The following is a 20,432-nucleotide window of genomic DNA, read 5'->3' as shown; positions in this document are numbered from 1 at the left end:
TCCACCTTAATACAACCCCGGTCCACCTTAACACAACCCCGGTCCGCCTTAACCCGACCCCGGTCCGCCTTAACACAACCCCGGTCCGCCTTAACACAACCCCGGTCCGCCTTAACACAACCCCGGTCCGCCTTAACACAACCCTGGTCCGCCTTAACCCAACCCCGGTCCGCCTTAACACAACCCCGGTCCGCCTTAACACAACCCCGGTCCGCCTTAACCCAACCCCGGTCCGCCTTAACACAACCCCGGTCCGCCTTAACACAACCCCGTTCCGCCTTAACACAACCCCGTTCCGCCTTAACACGACCCCGGTCCGCCTTAACACAACCCCGTTCCGCCTTAACACAACCCCGTTCCGCCTTAACACAACCCTGGTCCGCCTTAACACAACCCCGTTCCGCCTTAACACAACCCCGTTCCGCCTTAACACAACCCCGTTCCGCCTTAACACGACCCGGTCCGCCTTAACACAACCCCGTTCCGCCTTAACACAACCCCGTTCCGCCTTAACACAACCCCGGTCTGTCTGTCTCGACTGTTCTCTGCCGGGTCTGTTCAGGGCTGGTTCTGGTTCTGGTTCTGGGTTCCTACTGATGCTTGGCAGAAGTTCCAATGTTTCTCTGAAACCAAACTCCACAGCTCCAGCTAGTCAGCAGTTAGTGGCGGAGTGTGAGGGTTGGTTTGTCCTTCAGGCGTAAAGCAGTCAGAGTTCCTGCAGGAGTGTTCTGGTTCTGTCCGTTACCCCCTGAACAGAACCTGAGTCGTCCTTTCCCTGTGCACCGCAGCGCCTGGTGGCCATGAACATGCCTCTGAACGCCGACGGCATGGTGACCTTCAACGCCACGCTGTTCGCTCTGGTTCGCACCGCGCTCAAGATCAAGACCGAAGGTACGTGACGACCTTCAGCTGGAGGATGACTCAGTTCAGATTTCTTTTCATGATGTATTAAAAGATAAAGACATGTTAGCTCTGCTGAATTAGCCAGACATGGAACATAAATCGCAGTATCATCCGCATATAAAGTGACTTTTCAGCTGCTCTTGTCTTTAATCTGTTTAACATCATCCCACCAACACTCAGATGGTTCAGGTATGAACTTCTAACCTGTCTTTGGCTCCGCCCCCTGGGTGCTGCGACAGGTAACCCTGAGCAGGAGAACGAGGAGCTGAGGGCATCATCAAGAAAATCTGGAAGCGGATGAAGCCGAAGCTGCTAGATGAGGTCATCCCGCCACACGAAGGTAAAGCGACCAGCCTGCAGGGACAAGCCGGGTCTCCGTCCGCCGGTCTGCAGACTCAACCTGTCTCTCTCCATCTGCAGAGGAGGAAGTCACCGTCGGGAAGTTTTATGCAACTTTCCTCATTCAGGATTATTTCAGGAAGTTCAGGAAGAGGAAGGAGAAAGGAAACGTGACAGGAGAGTCTGACTCTACCAATCCGTCTGCTGTCCAGGTTAAGCCATGTTGTCTCACAAACTCTGAGCTTTTCAAAAGCTTTTTAAACGTTTTGCTGCCACCTAGTGGTCAAACTTTCTGCAGAGAAATGTCCAGGGCCTCGTGTCTAATACACACTAAATGTGCGGCGCCATATTTTACGCATAAGTCGGCATGTATAAAAATGAACTTTGCGTCAAAGTTTACATAAATACATGAACATTTTTTCCCTGGTGTGAAAATATGTGGCAGAAACACAAACCTTTTCTGTGGACAAGAATAAAGTAGAGAGACAAAAACTCATCAAAATCCACTGAAATATGATTCAGTTATTTAGAGCAGGAAGCATCAAACCAATGATTTTATGATTTTCATATTTTTGTTTAGATGATGAAACTGAACCGATTTATCCTCAGACAATAAGCCAGCACAAAATAAAGAAAAGAAAATAAAGATGTGAAAACATCACAACATGTAAAATAATACATTTATTCAGTTTGTCTCATAAAGACAAAACGATTCGTCTGAATGAATCAATGACTGATTTATTCAAGAGAAACCAGGGCTGATCAATAGGTTTGATTACTGGAGGTGATCAATAGGTTTGATTACTGCAGGTGATCGATAGGTTTGATTAGTGCAGCTGATCGATAGGTTTGATTACTGGAGGTGATCAATAGGTTTGATTACTGCAGCTGATCGATAGGTTTGATTACTGGAGGTGATCAATAGGTTTGATTACTGCAGGTGATCGATAGGTTTGATTACTGCAGGTGATCAATAGGTTTGATTACTGCAGGTGATCAATAGGTTTGATTACTGCAGGTGATCAATAATCTCAGATATAGCTGCTCCTGTGGCTCTGATGGAGAACATGGAGCCATTGATCAGAGATCATATTGATCTGCTGGTTTATTGGCGTTTAGATTGATCCAGACTGATCATCCTGGGACTCTGAGCAGAACTTGAAGCAGGTTCTGGTCCTGGTTCTGGTCCCGGTCCCGGTTCTGGTCCCGGTTCTGGTTCCGGTCCCGGTTCCGGTTCTGGTCTCGGTCCCGGTCCCGGTTCTGGTCCCGGTTCTGGTTCTGGTCTCGGTCCCGGTCCCAGTTCTGGTCCCGGTTCTGGTTCCGGTCCCGGTTCCGGTTCTGGTCCCGGTTCTGGTTCCGGTCCCGGTTCTGGTTCCGGTCCCGGTCCCGGTCTGGTCCCGGTTCTGGTCCCGGTCCCGGTTCCGGTCCTGGCTCCGGTCCCGGTCCGGTCCCGGTCCCGGTTCCGGTCCGGCTGGCCCGCCTTGTGGACAGAAACATCTCTACCCTGTAGCTTCTGCTCTGCTTCCTGTGTTCAGGTTTAAAGCGGCTGCAGGTTCTGCTGCTCCGTCTGGCTGCAGGTCTCATCATTTATGTGGAGTTTCGTCTTTACAATTTATTATTTGGATTTCTGTGACCTTATGCGCCCCGAGAGCAACTTGGAAATCAAATATAGAATCGTTATTATGCTAAAGACGTGTACTGCGACAAGACGTTGCCATGGCTTCACGTGGCGGCAGACTTCCTGGTATTTATACTAATTTACATTAATATGTATTTATGGAGGCGACGGGCGGAGCAGCAGCTGCTCTGCTTCCTGTAAATTAGGATTTAGAAAGGAAAGGCGCCGGGACCGCAGGCTTTATACATCTGGACTCGTTTGTGCGCCGCACTTTTCTAAATTTGTCCTAGTCCAAGTTTTAGTGTGAAAACTGAGTGTTTGATGCATGGGGCCATAACAGCATCTGTGGAAAAAAGCTGAAACATTTTGTGTGAATCATCATTACGTTCTTCGGTTCCCAGTTTCACCTCCTGAGGCAGAAAGTAATTTCTCTGTGTTTGCTGCAGCTGTGTAAGGCGGGTCTGAAGACGCTGCAGGATCTGGGTCCAGAGATGCGTCTGGCTCTCAACGAAGACCTGCAGGACGAGGAGGAGGCGCTGATGGACGGCGAAGATCTGGAGAACAACGCTGCCTACAAGGTGCCAACCCCCGTAGGCCCGGGCGGGTCCAGGGCCCCGCCCGGGCGGGTCCAGGGCCCCGCCCGGGGCGGGTCCAGGCCCCGCCCGGGGCGGGTCCAGGGCCCCGCCCGGGGCGGGTCCAGGGCCCCGCCCGGGGCGGGTCCAGGGCCCCGCCCGGGGCGGGTCCAGGGCCCCGCCCGGGGCGGGTCCAGGGCCCCCCCCGGGGCGGGTCCAGGGCCCCGCCCGGGGCGGGTCCAGGGCCCCGCCCGGGGCGGGTCCAGGGCCCCGCCCGGGGCGGGTCCAGGGCCCCGCCCGGGGCGGGTCCAGGGCCCCGCCCGGGGCGGGTCCAGGGCCCCGCCCGGGGCGGGTCCAGGGCCCCGCCCGGGGCGGGTCCAGGGCCCCGCCCGGGGCGGGTCCAGGGCCCCGCCCGGGGCGGGTCCAGGGCCCCGCCCGGGGCGGGTCCAGGGCCCCGCCCGGGGCGGGTCCAGGGCCCCGCCCCGGGCGGGTCCAGGGCCCCGCCCGGGGCGGGTCCAGGGCCCCGCCCCGGGCGGGTCCAGGGCCCCGCCCGGGCGGGTCCAGGGCCCCGCCCCGGGGGTCCAGGGCCCCGCCCGGGCGGGTCCAGGGCCCGCCCGGGGCGGGTCCAGGGCCCCGCCCGGGCCTCTATCCAGCCTCCTCAGACTTTCTGTTCTATGTCTGCAGGCCGAAAACGGATTTGGACCAGAGACTCGTCGAGGCTCCATACTGACACCTACTGGTAAAATGCATCTGAACCTTCCTTTGCTCCTTCCATCATCATCCTCACTTATAGAATATCAGATTCTTAAAATCAGACCCTCAATGACCTTTAACCTGAAAAAGGGAAATGATCAAATACTTACCATCAGCTTCAATCTGAGCATGAACAGCAGGGGGCAGTAGAGCAACCCGAGCATGTTTCAACCAGAACTTCTCAAACTGTGATGCCGCTGACAGTGGGCGGGGCTTCTCTTGCAGGCGATGGCGGCGTCTCAAACGGCGGACTCATCCACCGAGTCGGGTCGCTCAGCAAGATGGCAAATGGAAACGAACATGACAAGCATCTTCTTCGTGGAGACAGCGTGAGGTCATCAGTGAGTCATCTTCGCCGGGTTCCGTGAAGAACAGCCTGACAGACTCCGCCCACACGAGACCGTCATACTACAAATATGGACGGTGTGTCATTTCTTTTGCCCCAAAGAGGCGTCCTACTGGACGGTGCTATGCTAACATGCTAACTGCTTAGCGCTCAGGCAGCATAGACCATCTTCCACAATAATATGGTCTCAGCTGATGATGATATCATCAGATGCCTCCTTTGCTGTCGCTGCTCCTCTTTATATCTCGTAAAAGTAAAACTTAAAACATTTAGCTTTTCAGGATCTGAAATCTGTTTTCCATCTGTTCGTCTGCAGGAGAGACTCCAGGGACAGAGACTCCAGGGACAGAGACTCCAGGACAGAGACTCCAGGGACAGATCCTGGAGGAACGGAGACCTGGATGACTACGGAGAGCAGGGTTACTGCAGCCGAGAGGAGGACAACGAGAGCATCACCTCCCGAGACAGGTAAGCAACGTGCAGGAAGTGATTCCAGTCGCTTAGCAACAGGCAGGAAGTGCAGACAAATATTGTTCAAGGGACAGGTCTGTGTGAAGGACAGTCTATCACACCATCGTCCAGCCGGACGAGTCTATTGACTTCCAGACTAAATACATGAATAATGTCCAGTAGGGGGCAGTAAGGCTCCACAGTTTCACTGATAATTTGCCATCAGAGAACAGAATGATGGAGTCAGCACAGAAATATAAACATAATATTTATGACAACGTGGCATTTAGCAGCAGCATATGCATGTGCAATGCTAACATGCTAACTTCAGCCATGTTGACAGCTTTATTCAACTAAAGGTTTACAGCTAACTAAATTAGCACTTTGGAAAATTATTTTAGAGTAAGCTAAACATGCTAAAGGTGTTCAACATTAGCAAAACATAACAAGCAAAGAATTAGCTCTGCTTCTAGCGCATTAGCAGATTAGTGGAGGAGCGCAACTGCTGTCATCAGGTGTGTGGGCGGAGCTTGACCAGGACCGGTCCATGTCCCGCCTCCACCCTGCAGGGCAACGCTGGCAGCTGATGGGCTGGATTATTTATCCTCTGATTGTGTTCTCAGACATTATCCAGACGACTCGTCGCTGTACAGAGACCGCCACGATGGCCACGCCCCCTACAGCAATGGTAGCTATGGCGATGGTTACAGCGAGGGCAGGAGGACGACTCGCAGACGCCTACTTCCTGCCACACCCACAGGTGATAGAATGACTCCCAGCTGACATGATGGGTGTGACATCACAGCCGGCCGAGCGCTGCGCGTTTGTTTTGCTTCCCAGGCCGGAAACCGTCCTTCAACATCCAGTGTCTGAGGCGCCAGGGCAGCAGCGACGACCTGCCGATTCCCGGGACGTACCACCCCACATCACCACCGCGACGTGCACGACCTCAGGTGACCCCAGACAGCTGCCCCAGACACACACCCACCTGTTCCCCAGGTAACCGCCCCTCTCCTCGCCAGGCTGTCAGCGGCTATGACTCCCGCCGTTCCTCCGCCCGCTCCGCCGCCGTGTCCTCGGCGTCCTGGGCCAAGCCGTGTCCCCGCCGCGGGCGGCTCCTCTACGCCGCTCATCCTGGTGGAGGAGGAGGGCAGCCCGCCCTGGGGGGACGAGGGCAAGAATGGAGGGGCAGCAAGAGGTGAGGAGGCAGAGCTTCAAAATAAAAGCCTAGTCGATGGCTTTTAATGTGAAGGGTCTGCCTAATGCTGCTTCCTGTGACAGGAGCAGCAGATGGACCATCCTGGTTCAGTGGATCAACTGGAGCTCAGGTGAGACGAAGAAACGGACATGGGTCTTCCTCACATTGATCATCAGCTGATCGGGTCACGTGACTCTGATCAGGTCATGTGACTGTCTTGTAGCTCCGCCCCCGTACCGGGCCTACACCACCCTCAGGGTTCCCTCGCAGCTCGGCGCTCCGTTCGCTGAGAAACGGGGATCGGCCGACAGTCTTGTGGAGGCGGTGAGCGAGCGCCACTGGTCACTGTTCACTTCCTGTTCCTGAGCGTTTCCGTGGAGGCGATTGGTTCCGCTCTGTTCTGTCTCCAGGTTCTGATCTCGGAGGGACTCGGCCTTTACGCCCGAGACCCCAAGTTCGTCGCGTTCGCCAAGCGAGAGATCGCAGACGCGTGTCACATGACGGTGGACGAGATGGAGTCGGCGGCCAGCGACCTGCTGAGCTCCGGGAGCCACGACTTCCTGAACACCATCGGCGACGACCCGGCGGCGCTCTACAGCGACGAGGAGCCAATCAGGACGAGCCGCGAGGAGGAGGAGCTGGCTGACGAGATGGCCTGCGTGACCTCATTCTGAGGATCCACCAACCAGAGGAGAAGGGGGCCCAGGACGGCTGGCCAATAGGAGCGGTTCGCGCTGCAGGACAGAAACCTGCAGGAAGTTAAAATGTGATTGTGGAAAAAAGTAAATGGGTCAGAACCATTACCTGGTCGGTTCAGCTTCCTGTGACTCGGTTCTGATGGAGGTTCTGATGGATATGACGGTCCAAACAGGACCGGCTCTAATCACTGCTGACACTAAAGTTATCAACAGTGACAGGAGAGACGCCACCATCCAAACCGGGACGGGGTCAGAGGTCCCGACCTCGTCTGGCCCGTTACCATGGAGACGTTTCTAGATGTAAATAAACCAGAATTTAACTTGAGTTTGCACCGATAATCTCTGGATCTATTCAGCTGTAATGTGTTCTGGTTCTGGTCGGATCGGCTTTCTGGGCCTGAGGCAGGAGGGCAGATTGACACTAAAAACCTTTTTCACATTTTTTAATGTGAAAAAATGAGCAGGTGGATTTATTTCTGTCCTGATTTATTCTTTTATTCAAGTTGGGTAAGAAATCTGAGTCACTGTTTGTTTTACAGGAAGTAAAAAATATGAAAGTGATTTTGACCTGAATCTGAGCTGACTTGACAGCTCATAAAAAGACAAAACATTTTCCAATTTATCCGACCAAATCTGGATTTTATTTGGTGATTCGTTTGAAAGTCGTTTTCCTCCATCGGGCGCCATCCAGAGCTATGACATCATCAGGCGATGAGGACAGAGCATCTGTGAGCTGATGAAGATGATGAACTGAGATCATTCGGTCTCAGCGCGGGTCCGGCTCGGTTTTCTACTCGTGGTGTTTTGTACGCTGTTGTTCCTGCCGTCTCTTCCGACCCGTTGGACTTTCCCAGAACTCTTTAAGGGCTTTTATTCCTGCTCAGACGTTCTGCTCTGCCTGAATCTGTTTCCTGCCAATAAAGATCCGGGTCACGCTACGACTCCGTGTCGTTTCTAACAGATATGTGGAAGAATGTAATGACACCAAACGGGCAGAACCATCCAGGTCCGGCAGCAGGAAACCAGGGTCCAAACCCAGACCTGAGAGCTGAACGCAGCTGCAGGCAGCAGGTCACAGGCAGAAGGTCACAACCAGCAGGTCACAGGCAGAAGGTCACAGGCAGAAGGTCACAGGCAGCAGGTCACAGGCAGAAGGTCACAGGCAGAAGGTCACAGGCAGAAGGTCACAGGCAGAAGGTCACAGGCAGCAGGTCACAGGCAGAAGGTCACAGGCAGCAGGTCACAGGCAGAAGGTCACAGGCAGAAGGTCACAGGCAGAAGGTCACAGGCAGAAGGTCACAGGCAGCAGGTCACAGGCAGAAGGTCACAGGCAGAAGGTCACAGGCAGCAGGTCACAACCAGCAGGTCACAGGCAGAAGGTCACAGGCAGAAGGTCACAGGCAGCAGGTCACAGGCAGAAGGTCACAGGCAGAAGGTCACAGGCAGCAGGTCACAGGCAGAAGGTCACAGGCAGAAGGTCACAGGCAGCAGGTCACAGGCAGAAGGTCACAGGCAGCAGGTCACAGGCAGAAGGTCACAGGCAGCAGGTCACAGGCAGAAGGTCACAGGCAGAAGGTCACAGGCAGCAGGTCACAGGCAGAAGGTCACAGGCAGAAGGTCACAGGCAGAAGGTCACAACCAGCAGGTCACAGGCAGAAGGTCACAGGCAGAAGGTCACAACCAGCAGGTCACAGGCAGAAGGTCACAGGCAGAAGGTCACAGGCAGCAGGTCACAGGCAGCAGGTCACAGGCAGAAGGTCACAGGCAGAAGGTCACAGGCAGCAGGTCACAGGCAGAAGGTCACAGGCAGAAGGTCACAGGCAGCAGGTCACAGGCAGAAGGTCACAGGCAGAAGGTCACAGGCAGAAGGTCACAACCAGCAGGTCACAGGCAGAAGGTCACAGGCAGAAGGTCACAACCAGCAGGTCACAGGCAGAAGGTCACAGGCAGAAGGTCACAGGCAGCAGGTCACAGGCAGCAGGTCACAGGCAGAAGGTCACAGGCAGAAGGTCACAGGCAGCAGGTCACAGGCAGAAGGTCACAGGCAGAAGGTCACAGGCAGCAGGTCACAGGCAGCAGGTCACAGGCAGAAGGTCACAGGCAGAAGGTCACAGGCAGCAGGTCACAGGCAGCAGGTCACAGGCAGAAGGTCACAGGCCCCCTGCTGGCTGAGGGCAGAAACGCAGCAACAGTCCAAACAGCAGAACCTGAGCAAATGATGGAGATCAGAGGCTTCGGCCGGAGCGGCGACTCCATCATCCACTTTCACTTAACATTTTACAATGATGTCATCAGACAGACCAACATGGAGCAGACGTCAGCATTTCCACTTCAGGAGATTTTACAGCACAACATCATTGTAGAAGTTCAAATGTAAACTTTTAAACAAAAAAATGATATTTAGGCAGTTTGAAGGTCCATTTAATGTAATAATCATATCAGAGACCCAGAAAATCCAGAAAAGATGAACATTAAAATTGAAATTCATCAAAATTGAAAAAAAATTAAGAGGGAAGCTGAATTTACATTCCATGGCATCAGAAAAACTTTAAAAATGACTAAACATCAGGAGTTAAATTATGGAAAAAGGAAAAGAATAAATTTATTAAAAGAATTTCTGTGAAAGAATTAGTGTATTTGATTATTTTGTTGATGGGATTTAACCAAATGTAATATGTTTGTTGCCTTTTTCATAAATGATATCTGTATAGTTTTAGTAAAAGTATCATTGTTTGATGTTAAAATGTTCTATAGAAATTACGTAAACTTAAAGTAAAAGTATAAACCACCTGGAAAAAACAAAGTACAAATTTTAAATACTTCAAAGGAGCAGCAGTTCAAACTCATAATGGAAAATGTTCAAGTTTAGTAAATATTAAAAAGTCCACTTTCTCTTTAGGCTTTCATTAACTGAAAATTAACGCGGCGGCTGTGGGCGGGACTATGGGTTGTGGGCGGGACTATGGGTTGTGGGCGGGACTATGGGTTGTGGGCGGGACTATGGGTTGTGGGCGGGACTATGGGTTGTGGGCGGGACATGGCGGCTCTCATAATTAGAGGATTTTCTGATGTTTCCTGGACAGATTTAATAATCAGCAGACAACAGAAACAGCAGATTATAATCCAGACTACAGGACCAATAAAATCCAAGAACTGACTGAAGGTCAGGTCAGGTCGTATCGTGAAGCTAAAGGCAGCTTCTGGTTTGATTTAAATCCAGCACTTATGAAGTGTTTTTACTTGACTTTGGTTTGAGTTGCATTGGTTGCAGTCGGAGTGTGTTGGACAAGCAGGAGACGTTTCTCTGCTGAAGTAACGAGTTAACAGCTTTAGCTCCTTTGGAGGAGCGGGACATTGCAAACATCTGGACATTACAGACACCTGGACATTACAGACACCTAGACAATGCAAACATCTGGACATTACAGACACCTGGACATTACAGACACCTGGACATTGCAAACATCTGGACATAAACGTCACAATCAAAGACAGGTCTTCATTTTATTCGAATGAAGTCCTTTTATCTGTTGAAGAAAACGTGAGATAATGTTCAGAGTTGGGTTATGAGATATTGGACATGCGTTCTGCGTCCCGCTGGCTTCATGCTGCTGAGATTCATCCCCGGGTTGAAACGTCTCACTCATTGCTGCCATGTTTTTTTTAAAAGAGAACCGCAGTCAGTGTGTCAATGTCTGTCGTCTGATTATAGGATCTCGGTTTCATGTTTTAATGATGATGAGACAGTGTGTCTACCGGTAGCGAACTATGCTGCTGCCGCAGATCTTTGAGCTCAAGAAGATTATATTCTGGTTAACTGAAGGATGAAGAAGGAATAGAGCAGGAGTCAAACTCCAGACCTGCAGCTTCTAGAATCTAGATGCTCCTCGCCTGCAACCAGCCAGTCCGGTGTTTGCATTCTGCTGTGTTGGACCAGCAGCTGCAGGACTCCGGCCCCAACATGTCTGAAATTTGACTCTAAGGAATAAAACCCAAAGTCAGCAAATCCCAAACCAGCTGCTTGGATCGTTGGAAGGTTATTCCAGCAGGATTTCTAATGAAATCAGGGGAATCTCAGAATCTGCTGAGATCGGTCGGAAGACCGGCGCTCCCGGAGGACACCTCCACCGGCAGGGCGGACCTTCAGCTGGTTCCCCGACCCCCGCTCCAGAAACCGGCTCTGGAAACCCAGACTCCAAACCTTAGAAGAGTCAGTTACTCTAAACATCTGAAGACCCGCGTGGCAAAGTTCTTCATCCTCCTGAGACACGTATTCCTCGTTTTGACCTCAATGAACTGAGTGCAGTTGTTGGTTTGGCTGGACCGGTCCTGGGTTCGGACGGGTCCGCAGCCGGACCGGTCCTGGACGGAAGCAGTGGGGGTTGTGAGCGTCGTTCTGGCAGAGCGGTCCGGCTGCCTGGTGCTGTCGGACCGGGTCAGCTGCAGTTTCTCCGTGACGATGGGATTCACTTTGACAACCTGTGATGTAATTCTGGTATTTCTGATTTTGCCGTCACTGTTGGCACAACCAGTCGGTTCTTCTTGTGTTTCATGGCCCAAACCTTCTGAGCATGAAGACATTGTGTTGAATCGTCCAGAGTTTGAAATTTGACCAGTATTTTTGTTACTTTCATCTTTACTGCGGGCCGTTTTTGCAGCGTTGTTGGGCTTCTTGCTCGGATCGGAGGAGCTTTCTGTTTGGGGATCACAGGAATCAGTCGGAAGAGGAGACTTTGAGGTGGCTTCTTTTTTAAGTCTGAAACCCTCAAAGATCTTTTGGAGCATTGCCTCTGAATCGACTTCAGCAGCAGTTGGGTCGTCTCCAGTTTGACTGGCTGAGATCTCTGCAGAAGATGAGGATTTGGTACAAGAGAAATGATGGAAGCGCTCAGGACCTGGTTTCCCAGGTTTGCAATTGTTACTCTTGTTTCTGTTCTTCCTGACGGTGGCTGGAGGAACCGTGGTGTGCCTGCTTGAACTCGCCGACGGTCCTGTTTTATGGTCGTTTGGGTTCATGCCTGCCGCTCTCCAGCCCGGTTTCACCAGACCTTTGATCACGGTAGGCCCCAGGCCCGGTGCTGCTTGTTTCTGCTCGGCCGCTTTCTTGGCCGAGTCCTTATTGGCGTCTACATGAGGAGTTGAGTCTACGTTCTCCTGTGGCAGACTGGGTCCTGCAGAGGTGGAGTTCTCCACTTCAGACTCTTCCTCTTCCACCTTTACCATCTTCATCTGGGACGCGATCACATAACGGCTGCTGGAGCCAGCAGGCAGGTGAGCCATTGTGATAAAGTCATGATTCAACGCCTTCAGGGGGGCGATCCGTCTTGAAGGATTCATGTCCAGCATCTTTTTGAGGAGGTCAATGAAAGACAGTAAATCCTTCTTCTCCAAAGGATCCTTGGGCTCTGGTCGCTTTTTCTGCAGGTCATCCAAACAGCTCAGGTCCGAATGAACTCCAGGACGAAGCACGACCAATTCACGCGAGTCATTGTAATATTCCTCTGTTGTTTTCAGTAACCAAGTGTACGTAAATTGCCCTGTGACGCACTTAAAGAACCGGCCTGTGCTGAGTCCGAAGGTCAGCAGAGTATCGTGAGGCTTACCTAGAAGCTTGATCATCACACTTAAGGTTTCGTACTCGGCCCGCGAGGGGAACAGGTGGCGGCCGAGGTACAAAAACGCTAAAACACACCCCAGACCCCACATGTCTATAGCTTCGTCTAAAGGAAAGTCCAGGATGACGTCCGGGGATCTGTAAGAAAGCGGCTGCTTGAACATGCAACTGCTCAGGCTGTAGGTTCTGGCAGAGAGACCAAAGTCTATCAGCTTCACCCGCAGCGGCTGCGACACACGATCCACCAGCATGATGTTGTCACATTTTATATCTCTGTGTGTTACACGTAACTCTTTCAGGACTTTCAGAGCTACAAGCAGCTGCTGCGCCAAAACTCGGATTTCGTTGACGTCCAAAGGAAAAAAATACCTACATCTGATGTATTCGTATAGATTAATGTCCAACATCTCAAAAACAAGGCAGTAATGGTTGTTGTGCTCAAATGTTCCAGAAATTTCACTATGTTTGTGTTGCCGCCCTTAAATTGTCTGAGTGTCTTAAAAATTTTCATCTCATTCTCGCCGGATTCGTACTGCGACCTCTTCACCAGCTTGATGGCCACCCTGTCCTCCGTCTGCGCCTTCCTGCACTTCACCACACAGCCGTATCCGCCGCGCGCCACCAGCTCTTCCACCACGAACTCGCTGCTTTTGCTGAGCAGGACTGTGTTTTTCTGGAGGTTAAATTCTGGCTTGGAACCAAAGATGGACATTTTTAGCAAGTCTCTTCAACACCAGGACGTTCCTTCCAGGTCCGGAATCTGACAGGACAAATGGCTGAGACGTAACGTGACGTCACGAGCCTATGACGTCACGTGCCTTTCATCTGCATTAGGGCCATGTTACGTCATAGTGCGCCATGGAAACGGAAGAAGAGCTGCGTGAGACCAACCGCGATGCTTGCTGGGAGAAACGAGTCAGAGCGGAGAGTGACCACCTGATTGGTCAACCACCTGATTGGTTAACCACCTGATTGGTCAACCACCTGATTGGTCAACCACCTGATTGGTTAACACCTGATTGGTTAACCACCTGATTGGTCAACCACCTGATTGGTCAACCACCTGATTGGTCAATCACCTGATTGGTCAACCACCTGATTGGTCAACCACCTGATTGGTCAATCACCTGATTGGTCAACCACCTGATTGGTCAATCACCTGATCGGTCAACCACCTGATTGGTCAATCACCTGATCGGTCAATCACATGACCCGCTTTTTCTCTTATCAGTAGGGACGGTAACCATGGAAACGCGGAGCTGGGCCAGGACCTGTCCGTGGTTCTTACCTGCAGCTGCTGACGGCTGGGTCCGGTTCCGAACAGCAGAGCCCGGCCTGGGGACCGGAACTCGCGGTAAGATTACTTCCTGTCCCACAGGCTCAGACCCGGCAGGAGGCGCAGCTGAGAGGACAGCGCCCCCTGTGGCGGTTTAGTTCCTACATTCAGTTCGATTTCGGGTGGTTCTGGTCAACAGCTGATGGAAAAATCATGATCACCAAAATAAACAGAAATAAAGTTATGAAATATTTTCCATCATTATATATCAATCAATCAATCAATCAATCAATCAATCAATCAATCAATCAACCACCCAATCAATCAATCAATCAATCAGTCAATCAATCAATCAATCATCAACCAACCAACCACCCAATCAATCAATCAACCAACCAACCACCCAACCAATCAATCAATCATCAATCAATCAAATCATCATCAATCAATCAATCAACCAATCAATCAACCAATCAATCAATCAATCAATCAGTGTTATCTGTATAGCACATTTCAGCAGCAAGGCGTCTCCAGAGCTTTACATCACAATCACAAAGTCATAGAATCAACAATCCATCAGGTCATCAATAAATTGATTATTGATTATGTTTCCAATAAAACCAACCAGCTGCTTTCAGTCTGGACTTTAAGGATCTCAGGGTTTCGGCTGTTTTAACAGTTTCTGGACGTTTGTTCCAGATCTGTGGTGCATAGAAGCTGAAAGCTGCTTCTCCTCGTTTGGTTCTGGTTCTGATGCAGACCAGAACCAGAACCAGAACCAAACGAGTACCCAGTAATAAATGTTTTCAGTTTAAAACATTTATTACTGTCAGAATAACTTGGCGGAAATGAAACTGTTGTTTCTGTACAGGAACCAGATCAATGCTGTTTATTGCTTACAGGGAAAATGTATCAAAATATTATGATTGCATTTTTGAGACTTATGAAACATTTATTTGAATACTTATATGTAGTATTTGGGACATTTAATATTATAATTCTTGATGTTTTAAACTAAAGTATTGAGTTCTGCTTCAGATCAGACAGTAAATCAGTGAGAATCACAGCAGGAGGTGGATTTATTATACAATAATAATAATAATAATAAATTACTCCCTTCTTTACTGTAGCCTTTGCTTTTGTTTACGTCACTTTCCGGGTCACATGATGCGTCCCCATCATTGTCATCATTTACGTCGTCATCACCTCCTACTATGGGGGGCGGAGGGGATGAGCCCCTCCCCCTTTGAAACTCTTATAATCCGAATTAAAATTAAAATCTGAATTTGTATTTCTGCTCTGTTCCTGCTTGTTGTTGTTGTTGTTGTTTACTTCCTGTGTGATAATAACAATGATGATGATGATGATGATGGTAAATCCCGCCCCCTCCTCTTCCTCCTCCTCCTCTTCCTCTCCAGGCTGCAGGATGGACGTCGTAAATCAGGTACCGACTCTCAGCATCCCGCTGTAATTTAGGTTCGGTTTGTCGGTTCGGCTTCGGTTCTGTTTGTGTCTAGGCGATGCGGTTCTGATCGGCGGGGTCCGGCCCAGAGTTTGAGTGGTTCTGTGTGGGCCTGGTTCTGGTTCTGTTGGATCTCGGCAGCAAAATCCTCGGAAGGGGAATTTTTCTGCGCGTGCGGCTGTGAAATGGCAGCTGGGAGGAAGAGGATGCTGCTGATGCTGGTGTCGGTTCGGTTCGGTTCCTCACCAGCTGGGATGGAGACTGGGTTGAGCTCAGCTTCCTCCAGAACCGAGTCTGGTTCTGACGTAACGAACCGGGTCAGAACCGGATCGGGTGTGTTTGGACTCAGCCGAACCGAACAAGAATCATAAAAAGTGATAAAAAGGAAAAACTGGATCCATGCAGTGGTCGACCCGGTTGTGTTTGGACCTCCATATGTTCCCATCAGAACCGGCTCAGAGGAAACTGGACTCTACTGTTCGGTTCTGATTCAGTCCCGTCCAAGTCTGCAGGGTTCTGCATGAATTGGACCTGATGGTTCTGTTCAACCCATCAGGCCTGCATGTGAGAAGGTTCTGATGCAGGTGGTCCGGTCCGGTTCTTATCCAAGGAGTTCTGGTGATGCTAGACAAAGTTGGTCTGTAACCCGTTCTGGTTCTGTTCATGCCGGGTCAGTCAAGTTCTGATTTGGTCACATGTTCCGACCCAAACTGGTCAGAACCAGAGCTGGACCTGCTGGCCTGAAGCTCCGGTCCAGTTCTGCTCCTCTGGCCGGGTTCAGCTGTCTGAGGTCAGCTGACTTTAGCTCCGCCCACGTCCTGTTGGCTGGAATGGCGCTGACCCGGTGGGTTGGGTGGTTCTGGTTCTGACCCGTGTGTCCGTTTGCTCCTGCAGCTCGTGGCCCAGGGTCAGTTCCGGATCCTGAAGGTTCCTCTGGGCTTCATCAAGGTCCTGCAGTGGGTGAGTCTCCAGAACCCACACTGGTCCTGACCCGGTTCTGACCAGTACTGATCCGGTCCGGTTCTGATCCGGTTCTGTGTCTCCTCCTCTGCCCCCAGTTCTTCGCCATCTTCGCCTTCTCCACCTGTGGCAGTTACTCCGGGATGTTCAAGATGGCGGTGGAGTGCAGGAACCGGACGGAGAGCAACCTGGCCATAGAGGTGGAGTTCGAGTATCCGTTCAGGTCCGGACATTCCTTCCCCGCCGGAACCGCAGAACCGAACGGGCCGGGTAGAACGAGCCGTCGCTCACGCGCTCTTCTTCTGTCAGACTCCACCAGGTGTACTTCGACGCCCCGTCCTGTAAGGACCGGGCCACGGACCGGATCTTCCTGGTTGGAGACTACTCTTCCTCCGCCGAGTTCTTCGTCACCATCGGCGTCTTCGCCTTCCTCTACTCCACCGCGGCTCTCAGCATCTACGTCTTCTTCTATGACAAGTACAAGGAGAACAACAAAGGCCCGCTGATCGTAAGTACGTCTCGTGACGCCAGGCGCCTCGTGGGACACCAAGTTCTGATTGTGGCCGCGTTCCAGGACCTGGGCGTGACGGCGGTGTTTGCCTTCATGTGGCTGGTGAGTTCGGCGGCGTGGGCCAAAGGTCTGTCCGACGTGAAGACGGCGACTGATCCGGATGAGGTCATCACTCTGATCGACGCCTGTGAGAAGACGGAGAACTCCTGCCGAGAAGTCCACGACCCGGGTCATGTCTGGACTCAACACCTCCGTGGTAAGAGTCCGCTCCGGGCCGAGAGTCCGCTCCGGACCGAGAGTCCGCTCCGGACCGAGAGTCCGCTCCGGGCCGAGAGTCCGCTCCGGGCCGAGAGTCCGCTCCGGACCGAGAGTCCGCTCCGGTCCGAGAGTCCGCTCCGGGGCCGAGAGTCCGCTCCGGACCGAGAGTCCGCTTCCCAGAGGAAAACTGATGAAAGGTTTTACTGAAATAGACATTTAGAAGATTGATAAACACAAACTGATCAATAATCCATCTTTCTAGTTTTATGAGGACATTGAGGTGCAAAGCAACCAGATGATGCAGTGAAGAGTCCACTTCCTGGAGTTCACTGTTTCCTCGGGTCACTGATCACGTTTTTACTTTTCAGAATATAGATAATAAATAATGTGACCCGAGGCCATCTGCCAGGATAACATCCTCCCTGACCTCTGACCTGCTTTTAGCCTCCATGTTGCTGCTCGTTGTGGCCGCATGGCGGCGCCGCGCTGACCGACTTCCTCCTGTCAGAGCGGGACACTTCGACCTCACGGCTTCGTGTCGTACGTTTAGTTTTCTGACTGGTGATTATTTCAGGCTCATTGGAAACCTGATTAATCAGATCCTCATGCAAATCATTTTGGGTTTGGTCCAAAATGGGTCAGCGTCAGTGTCAGGATCAGGGTCAGCGTCAGCGTCAGGGTCAGGGTCAGGGTCAGCGTCAGCGTCAGGGTCAGGGTCAGGGTCAGCGTCAGCGTCAGGGTCAGGGTCAGGGTCAGGGTCAGGGTCAGCGTCAGGGTCAGTCAGGTCAGGGTCAGGTCAGGGTCAGCGTCAGGGTCAGGGTCACCTGTGAACGACCTGCATGTTCTGGAATAATCTGCACTGAATGATGCATTCAGGAACATTAAGTGAAAATGAGCTTCCAGCAATGAGATGAAGATGACAATGGTTGCATGGTGGTCTCCTTTAGAAAAGTTGTCATTTCAGACTGTATTGATTATGTGGTCCAGTCCAATGAAAGGAGTCGATGCCTGGTCAGGCCACTGGAGCCGACCAATCAGAGCAGAGCGGTCGTCCCCTCCCTTTGCTTGTTCTCCCAGCAGATGGAGGTAACCTGCAGTGTTCCTCTGCAGGCGTTTGGTTTCATCAATCTGGTCCTGTGGGCCGGAAACCTCTGGTTCGTCTTCAAGGAGACGGGCATCATCGCCCCGTTCATGCGAGCTCCGCCTCCTGAGGGCAAACCTGCGCCCGACGCCTACGCCCGGGGGCGTACGAACAGGACCCGTACGCCAGCAACCAGGGAGGCTACCAGCCGAGTTCAACCAGCAAGGATACAACCAGGTGAGCCACAGCAGGTAACCATCAATACCTGGTTCTGGTTCCGAGCCAGAACCAGAACCAGGGAGTCGAACTGCAGATAGATTCACCAGAGAGACGCTGTCCAGGGAAACCATGAGCAGCATCTCTGCCCCACAGACAGGAATCGATTGGATTCCCAGTAAGACATAAACAGGTTCTTCTCCCGGTCCGATCGGGTCTTTTAAACCCCACAGCTTTGACTCTGTGTGACCAACCCGGGCTTCGCTCTGCGTTGTTTCCATCAGTGTCAGATGGAAGCAGATCTGCACAGCCTGGTCCAAACCCCAAGAAATGACGTCCAAAATAAAGAAAAATGAGTCAAACAGAGAAAAAGTCAACTCATGTTAACAAGCTGAACATTTAAAATCTGACTTTGGCTCAAGCAAATATAACTTCCTTTCAGTCACCAGCATACATTACGGATGTGAATTAACCAGGGCAAAGTTCAACATGTGGACCAACAGCGCAGCATTTAACCTCCTCATGCATCAGGCTACGGCTACGCTGCCTGAGGGGCGTTCAAGTGCAATAGGAAAAACTGCTTGCTTCAAATAAACACTAATACAAAGAAATAACCAATAAATAGTAACTCTTTGGTGAAATTCAAAGCTTAACAAGTAATATAATGAACTTGTTACATGTGCATGGTCCGACGGGGTCACGGTCCGACGGGGTCACGGTCCGACGGGGTCATGGGCCGACGGGATCACGGTCCGAGGTCACGGTCGACGGGTCACGGTCCGACGGGGTCACACTGACCCATGTGAGCTTTCATGAGGTTTTCTTTCTGAGTTTGAGGAAAGACCATGACGCTGACCTAACCGTGACATCTGCTGAAGTCCCCCTGAGCGTCGTGCTAACACAGCAGGAGGGCGAGGAAAGGGGTCCATTGGACCCAGCGAGCTTTCCCCCATGCTGTCTGCCGCGCGCTGAGGCCACTGGAGGATAACCTGATAGTTTATGTTTTCCTCCTGCCTTTTAATGAGCTCTTCCCTCGCTCCCGACCACGCCGGCTATCAACAAGCATTAGCGCGGTTAGCCTGTGGACTACAGATCTTTATCGCAGGACAAATTTCTATGGTTTCTACTGTTCACCGGTTATAGCGCTCGTTCCTGTTTGCAGATGAAGATTAACCTCCATCAGACTTTTCATCAGATTATTATGAGACCAATAGGATGAAGGTAGAGAAGTTTCTAAAATAACTGGTTGTCCATTCTCACCCAGTGTAACGTTCCCTAGAACCTGGACCAGGACTGTTCCTCAGGGAATGTAGGGTCAATGGTACCGATTGCCTACATTTCTCATAATAAATTCCTTCATTTTGCACAATCCAAAAGATGGCAGTAAGTTCAGCTCGCCCGTTTCGTCTCCACCAGGGCAGCCACCACACACCCAGACTGGCAGACTACCTGCTGTGCGTCTTTGTGACTGATTTAGCCAAATCTCATCCTTATTGTATAGAAAACACTTCAAGGTGCAACACCAGACTGACCTTTGCATGGGTGTGTCTGGCGGCTATCTGCAATGACTCTGCCTAAGCTGTGAAGTACAGCTAAGTGTGAGAGTCATGGCTGCAGGTTCATGGCACCAAGGGAAATGATGTCATGCAGCTGCAGCATCCCACCAGGAAACCTGGCGCCACGCTGGCCTTCAGGATGCAAAGGACCACAGTTGGACCTGCTGGTGCTCCACCATCCTGTTGGTTTGGTAATGAGTTGATGAAAAGTCTGATGGTTCATCTTCATCTGCAACTCAAAGCTTCCATATCCTCATCGGCCATCGATCGTCCTGGTTCCATCGCGATGTCCACTAGACGCATGTGTGATGTTGAGCTGGATCTCTGTTTCTGCCACCAGGAGCTGAGTACGGTCAAGGCTACGGCCAGCAGGGCGCCCACCTCCTTCTCCAATCAGATGTGAGGCAACAGGAAGCAGGTGAGTCCAGGCTTCTGGGTGAAGGCTGGATGTTCACCGGACGTCATCATCTGATGTTGGTGTTTCTTTCACAGGAAGTGCCGGAGTGAACCAGCAGTGGGTCGCCTGCAACCTACCCACAATGCAACACTCCAGCCTGCCTGCAACATTACTGGGCGGGTTGGGATAAATGTTCACTGCTGTGAATCAGTGTGTAAATGATG

The 20,432-nt window shown here is 51.6% G+C and overlaps 2 pseudogenes; both read left to right on the top strand.

The window, feature by feature from the left end:
- Window positions 1-7,202, top strand: part of LOC129354430 (voltage-dependent L-type calcium channel subunit alpha-1D-like) — a 32,846-nt pseudogene extending 25,644 nt beyond the window's left edge.
- Window positions 7,203-15,067: 7,865 nt separating this feature from the next.
- Window positions 15,068-20,214, top strand: LOC129354459 (synaptophysin-like; annotated as a pseudogene).
- Window positions 20,215-20,432: the final 218 nt, after the last annotated feature.

This window comes from Poeciliopsis prolifica, unplaced genomic scaffold (genome assembly GCF_027474105.1).
Source record: "Poeciliopsis prolifica strain line A6 unplaced genomic scaffold, Auburn_PproV2 SCAFFOLD110, whole genome shotgun sequence".
Lineage (NCBI taxonomy): Eukaryota > Metazoa > Chordata > Actinopteri > Cyprinodontiformes > Poeciliidae > Poeciliopsis > Poeciliopsis prolifica.
Note: the sequence above shows the minus strand (reverse complement) of the source record. Positions and strands in the feature narration are given on the sequence as shown.